Source organism: Cervus canadensis, chromosome 2, assembly GCF_019320065.1.
Source record: "Cervus canadensis isolate Bull #8, Minnesota chromosome 2, ASM1932006v1, whole genome shotgun sequence".
NCBI classification, from domain to species: Eukaryota; Metazoa; Chordata; class Mammalia; order Artiodactyla; family Cervidae; genus Cervus; species Cervus canadensis.
Genome location: NC_057387.1, coordinates 70826015 through 70833516, shown reverse-complemented (window position 1 = coordinate 70833516; position 7502 = coordinate 70826015). Strand labels below are relative to the sequence as shown.

At 38.7% G+C, this 7502-nt stretch overlaps 1 non-coding gene across 1 annotated transcript; it reads left to right on the top strand.

Moving 5' to 3' along the window:
- Positions 1-736: 736 nt before the first annotated feature.
- On the top strand, positions 737-843 carry LOC122437443. Its single transcript, XR_006268270.1, has one exon. It is a non-coding gene; the product is annotated as a U6 spliceosomal RNA (small nuclear RNA).
- The last annotated feature ends 6659 nt before the right edge of the window (positions 844-7502 follow it).

The window sequence follows — 7502 nt, the reverse complement described above, 5'->3', positions numbered from 1 at the left end:
GGGCCTGCAGAAGAGAGACTGTAGCCCACCAGGCTCGTCTGTCCTTGGAATTCTCCAGGCAAGAATACTGGCATGGTTAGCCATTCTCTTCTCCAGGACATCTCCCCCACCCAGGGATCAAACCCAGGTTTCCTGCATTGCAGGCAGATTCTTTATGTCTGAGCCACCAGAGAAAGACCCTAACTCTCTTCAAGGTCTTAACTCTCTTCAATTCTGTGAAGGTTGAGAGAGCTGAGGAAGCTGCAGAGGAAAAGTTTGAAGCTTGTAGAGGTTAATTCATGAGGTTTAAGGGAAAAAGCCATCTCCACAATATAACAGTGCAAGGGAAGCAACAAGTGCAGATGTAGAAGCTGCAACAAGTTATCTGGAAGCTCTAGCTAAAATAATTATAAAAGTGGCAACACTAAATAGCAGATTTTCAATGTAGATGAAACAGCCTTATATTTCTATGTAGACTGAGACAGCCTATATTGAAAGATGTTGGCATCTGGGCTTTTACATAGGTAAAGAGGAGAAGTCAATGCCTGGCTGCAGAGCTTCAAATGTCAGGCTGACTCTTTTTAGGGCCAACTGTGGTCCCATCACTTCATGGGAAATAGATGGGGAAACAGTATCAGACTTTATTTTTTGGGGCTCCAAAATCACTGCAGATGGTACAGCCATGAAATTAAAAGACGCTTACTGCTTGGAAGGAAAGTTATGACCAACCTAGATAGTATATTAAAAAGCAGAGACAGTGCTCGCTTCGGCAGCACATATACTGAAATTGGAACGATACAAAGAAGATTAGCATGGCCCCTGCGCAAGGATGACACGCAAATTCGTGAAGCGTTCCATATTTTGAAAAAAAAAAGAAAAGAAAGAAGAAAAAAGAAGGAAAAAAAAAAAAGAAAAAGAAAAAAAAAAAAAAGCAGAGACATTACTTTGCCAACAAAGGTCCATCTAGACAAGGCTATGGTTTTTCCAGTGGACATGTATGGATGTGAGAGTTGGACTGTGAGGAAAGCTGAGCGCTGAAAAATTGATGCTTTTGAACTATGGTGTTGGAGAAGACTCTTGAGAGTCCCTTGGACTGCAAGGAGATCCAACCAGTCCATCCTAAAGCAGATCAGTCCTGGGTGTTCATTGGAAGGACTGATGCTGAAGCTGAAACTCCAATACTTTGGCCACCTCATAAGAAGAGCTGACTCATTGGAAAAGACCCTGATGCTGGGAGGGATTGGGGGCGGGAGGAGAAGGGGACGACAGAGGATGAGATGGCTGGATGGCATCACCGACTCGATGGGCATGAGTTTGAGCAAACTCCGGGAGTTGGTGATAGACAGGGAGGCCTGGAGTGCTGCGATTCATGGGGTCGCAGAGTCGGACACGACTGAGCGACTGAACTGAACTGAACTGAATGTAGTTGGTGACTTGAAGAAGTCGATGCTCATTTACCAAAAATCCTAGGCCCATAAGAATTATGCTAAAGCTGCTCCCAGTGTTCTATAAATGGAACAACAAAGCCTAGATGCTTAGCATATCTATTTATGACATAGTTTACTGAATGTTTTAAGCCCACTTTTTGAGACTTACTGCTTAGGGAAAAAAAGGATTATTCCAAAATAATGCTGTTCGTAGACAATGCACCTGGTAATCTAAGAACCCTGATGGAGCCATGCAGCAAGATTTGTGTTGTTTTGTGCCTGCTAACACGGCATCCTTTCTGAAGCCCATAGATCAAGGAGTAATTTTGTATTTAAAGTCTTATTATTTAAGAAACGGAACCATAGAAGACAGACTTGTTTTTGCCTACGGGTTGGAGTTGGGGGAGAGATAATTTGGGAGTTTGGGGTTAGCAGATGCAAACTATTATGTATAGAATGGATGTAATTTTTTGAAAAATATTATTTTATTTATTTATTTTTGGCCACATTGCATAGCATGTGGGATCTTAGTTCTCAGACCAAGGATCAAACCTGTGTCCCTGCAATGGAAGCATGGGTCTTGGCCACTGGACCACTATGGAAGTCCCAGAATGGATGTCATTAGCAGCATTAATGATCCATGAGAAGGGGTCAAAATGCAAACGTTAACAGGACTGTGAAAGAAGTTGATGCCAACTCTCACAGTTGACTTTGAGATTGCTCAGGGTTTGAGAGAATTGGCTCCAATTTTGAAAGAATTTTTGCTGTGGGTAAGATGCTATCAAATAGCAGTGTACACTTCAGAGAAATCATTCACAAAAGAAAGGGTTAATCAATACAGCAAACTTCATTGCTGTCTTGTTTTAAGAAATTGCCACAGCCATCCTAACTTCAGTAACCCACACCATGACTAGTTGGCAGCCATCAACCTCAAGACAAGATCCTCTACCAGCAAAAAGATTGTATCTCATTGAAGGCTTGGATGATGATCAGCATATTTCAGCAATAAGGTATTTTAAATCAAGTATGTACATTATTTTTTAGATATAATACTTTTCCACATGTAACAGATTATAGTATAGTGTAAGTAAAAGTTTTATATTTATCAGGAAGTCAAAAATTTTGTGTGACTTACTTTACTGTGGTATTCACTTTATCCTGGTGGTCTAGAACTGAACCCGCAGTACCTCTGAGGTATGTATGTAGTTTAAAGCCTATTCCGAGAAGCTCTTATTTATTTTTAAATTTAAATTTTTATTTTTTTATCTTTTAAAATTACTGTTGAGAAAACTATTACAGTAGAAATGGAAGATATGCCAGAGGAAGAGAGCATATTAATAGATGTATAGAGAAGAGTCATCTCTTCTGAAATGTTTGATACTTGGTTTCCTATTCTAAGATTTCTCTGACCCTTTATTATGCTAATAGTATGTATTATAACTCTAAAGATGGCTGATTAAGTGTGTAGTGTTTACAAAACATTTTTCTTTCAGCCACAAGCCATTTGTTTTATATAGACATTCTTACGGACATAGTTTGGGGAGATTTGGTCTAGGAAGTATATATTAAATATCTTGCTTTCCATTTCTTAGATAACAGAATTTTCAGGATAACAGGTCATTTTCTCCCAAAGTTCTCTGTATGTCTTCATTACAAATCCATTCTCCTGTTGATATGACTAAATTCAGAGCAGTCCCTTGGTTCCTCTAGTCATAGTTCTCAATTGGGGTTAGTCTTTCCATGTTTGGAAATCTGTGGAAATACGTAGGGGTGTGTCATCAGCCGCCAGTGAACCAGACAGTCCTGAAACTTGAAGAACTCCCCCTAAAATGTTTTCCCTATGACATAAAATTGCTAGGAAGAAAGTCAAGAGCTCTTTAACTGCTATATTATCAGTTGAACAAGACTTTGGCCCATCTGAATAGTTCAAGTCACCTATCGCTCTTATCTTATCTCTGTGAGCTGTGCAAAAAAACATCATCAACTTTCTCCACTGGAATACATGGCCTATGTATAGTATACCTCTGCAAAGAAGCTGAAATATCAAAACATGAAAACGTAGCTTTCTGACCTAAGTGCTACCCACTTGGTCTACTTGCCACACATTCTACCCTGGTCTGCCATGAACTTCTAGCTTTTGAAAACTGTGAAATGTTATTATTTTTCTCATTTTTACAAAGCAGGAACCTGCAATTTAGAGGTTCAGTAAATTGACTCTTTAAGTTTACATAGATAGCAGGTGCTAGAACTAAGCTTCAAACTCAAGCATTCTGACTCCCATACTCAGGAACTTCACTGTTAAAATGCTTTCATTACATTTTTCAGTCATATTCTATTCATTTTATATTATTGTGGAATGCATCTTAATGATTTATAGGCTACTTTATTACCCCAAATATCTGAGACTCTGTTTATTATCAGATTAGATACTCACTCACTGTACATGTCAGCAAGAGCAAGCCACAACTTTTTTCATCTCATCACTAAAACAAAGAAATTGTATTAGAAACTCAATCTCCAGTGTTTCTCTTGATACAAAATTTAATAATTTTATCAAGAATATTTAGACTTTTACTCTCAAGACTTATCACTTTCAATTATTTCATATCTAAACCAGACTAAGGGGTTTTCTGTTACTATTTTGAAAAAAGTATTTTTACCAGCAAACAAACGTAGGCGTCCTAAGTGATATCCTCAGGCCTTTGGCCCCCTGTAGTGATCTACAAAACCCAAATTAAGGACTTGTAATGTCTTTCTCCTCTCCCTGAGCCCCAAATTGCCTTCTCATAAACTTATTGTCAAAAGTCAAGGAAGAGTAATTTTGTTTCCTTTGAGGTAAAACAAAACAGATGTTGTCAGTCAGTCAGTCAGTTTAGTCGCTCAGTCGTGTCCGACTCTTTGCGACCCCATGAATCGCAGCACGCCAGGCCTCCCTGTCCATCACAAACTCCCGGAGTTTGCTCAAACTCATGCCCATTGAGTCGGTGATACCATCCAGCCATCTCATCCTCTGTCGTCCCCTTCTCCTCCTGCCCACCAATCCCTCCCAGCATCAGGGTCTTTTCCAATGAGTCAACTCTTCTCATGAGGTGGCCAAAGTATTGGAGTTTCACCTTCAGCATCAGTCCTTGCAATGAACACCCAGGATTGATCTCCTTTAGGATGGACTGGTTGGATCTCCTTGCAGTCCAAGGGACTCTCAAGAGTCTTCTCCAACACCATAGTTCAAAAGCATCAATTTTTCAGTGCTCGGCTTTCCTCATAGTCCAACTCTCACATCCATACATGACCACTGAAAAAACCATAGCCTTGAGTAGATGGACCTTTGTTGGCAAAGTAATGTCTCTGCTTTTTAATATACTATCTAGGTTGGTCATAGCTTTTCTTCCAAGGAGCTAGTGTCTTAATTTCATGGCTGCAGTCACCATCTGCAGTGATTTTGGGGCCCACAAACATAAAGTCTGACACTGTTTCCACTGTCTCCCCATCTATTTCCCATGAGGTGATGGGACCAGATGCCATGATCTTAGTTTTCTGAATGTTGAGCTTTAAGCCAATTTTTTCACTCTCCTCTTTCACTTTCATCAAGAGGCTTTTTAGTTCCTCTTCACTTTCTGCCATAGGGTGGTGTCATCTGCATATCTGAGGTTATTGATATTTCTCCTGGCAATCTTAATTCCAGCTTGTGCTTCTTCCAGCCCAGCGTTTCTCATGATGTATTCTGCATATAAGTTAAATAAGCAGGGTGACAATAAACAGCCTTGACATACTCCTTTTCCTATTTGGAACCAGTCTGTTGTTCCATGTCCAGTTCAAACTGTTGCTTCCTGACCTGCATACAGGTTTCTCAAGAGGCAGGTCAGGTGGTCTGGTATTCCCATCTCCTTCAGAATTTCCCACAGCTTATTGTGATCCACACAGTCGAAGGCTTTTGCGTAGTCAATAAGCATTGCCTATATTTATGCTTTACAGTCAGAAACATCCCTCCCAGGTCTTTACTGTTTTCACTGTTCCATCACAATATCTTTATCCATAGCCTGACTTTAATGACAATGCTATTTTCATGGTGTGTAAAAAGTAGTTATTATAAAAATATTAGTGAACTTTGTGTAATGAAAGAAATGTAAAAAATAAGGAATCTCCCATTTCCTCCAAAAAAACACATTCATGTAGAATCCCACTCCAAGAGGAATTAATCTTTTTTTCAGTGTTATAATGCTGTTTTGCTGTTCATGAGCTAATTTACATGAAAAATTTACACGCTCCAAACTATATAGCATTTACTATATTTAAAGTAGCTGTCTTCTTTTCACTTAAGAAGTTTTTTTCTAAATTACTTGCTTAACTGCCATTTTCAAATTAGGATGCCTGGTATTAATTTTATTATTAAGAGGTAGAATATGCCCATGGTATAAAACTTAAACACAAAAGCTAATAAAATGTAATCCTTAGATATAAAACTTTATCTTTAGACAGTTATCTTTTTACTGCAGATCCATGATTTAAACTACCAGAATGATTTTTACACATATTAAATTACACGCTAAGTAACTTTAGTCCTGTCTGACTCTATGTGATCCCATGGATTGTAGCCCACTAGGCTCCTTTGTCCATGGATTCTCCAGGCAAAAATACTGGAGTGGGTTGCCATGCTCTCCTCCAGGGGATCCTCCTGACCCAGGGATAGAACCCTCGTCTCCTGCGCCTCCTGCACTGCAGGTGGATTCTTTACAACTGAGCCACCTGGGAAGCCCATTAAATTATGTATGTTCCTCTAAAAATAATGCACCATGGTATAAACTCTCTTGAAAAAGTGGGAGCATAACATACGCATTGCTTTGCACCTTGCTTTGCTGTCTCAGAAGTTAGAAATCATGACACACCAACTCAGATCAATCTCCTGCTTCTCAACTATACCATACCCCTCACAGAATTGTGTCATTAACACACCAGTCTCCTGTGGATGGATACATAAGCTGTTTTCCATTCTTTTGCTTTTAAAATAGCAAAAATAGGTATGAATAACATCCTTATTCATCCTTACACACATACGGGAATACGTTTGAAGGATAAATTCCTACAAGTAAAGTTACTAAGTCATGGGAATCCTTGATACAGAATACTGAGCTGCTGCCTATTAAAGTTTTCTCAACTTATGACAGTGAAAAAGGCTTGATTTACAGCATTTATATTAATGTCATTTTAAAAAGAAGCTTTTGTTATGGTAATACTAAATACAATATCCATATTTATGAAACTCAGTGTTTGTTCACAGACATTAGGAGGTATGCTCATTTAGGAGATAAACTAATTAGGACCCTCCTGGTCACTAAGCTTCATATCACATAAAAACATACCCACGTACAGCTATATATAACTCTTGAGATGAGTTGCAGTTGATATATTTTTAACAGAAAAATGTTAATTAAATATACATTAATATTTATTAGTGCTTTGGAATCCATTCATTTTTTCCCCAGGGCTAAAAATTTTGCCTGGTTTCTTAAAAATTTGCAGGTCCTTAGGCACTGCTCCCAGGGCTTAATGGCTGTATCCAAGTAGTTAATTTGAAAAGCAAATTGCCTCAGTCCTTTCAGTAAAATTTTAAGAGCCATTTATTCTGTATTCTCTTCTTCCTTAATTAGTTTAATAAAGTTTCAGATATTTAGCTAACACTTTGCAGGAACAGAAGTATTCCCAAATTCCCTAGTCCTAGAAAATAGTAGCCACACTAAATAGGTCAAGTCTGTATTGTTTAGGGAACAAGGAGACTTTTGTTTTTTAGGGGAGTGATCCTTGTGAGAGTAGGGCTGTGGATACAGGTGAATAAATTGCGACCCAGGACAACTTCCATTCCTACCAGGATGTTGCTGTCAATTGTGTAACAACGAAGGCATTCTGTCTAAGGATTTAAGCCTCCAATAAGTTTTTCAAAGCCACACTTTGTTTTGCATTTCATCAGAGAGAGATTTCTCTGGGTACTTCAAAAGATAATGATGTTTGAATAGCTCTTAGAAAGCTGCCAAGAGTTTTCCTTAGAGATCCTCTCTACAGTAGCTTTACTATTACTTAAAAATACGACTCTCACTCCGATTT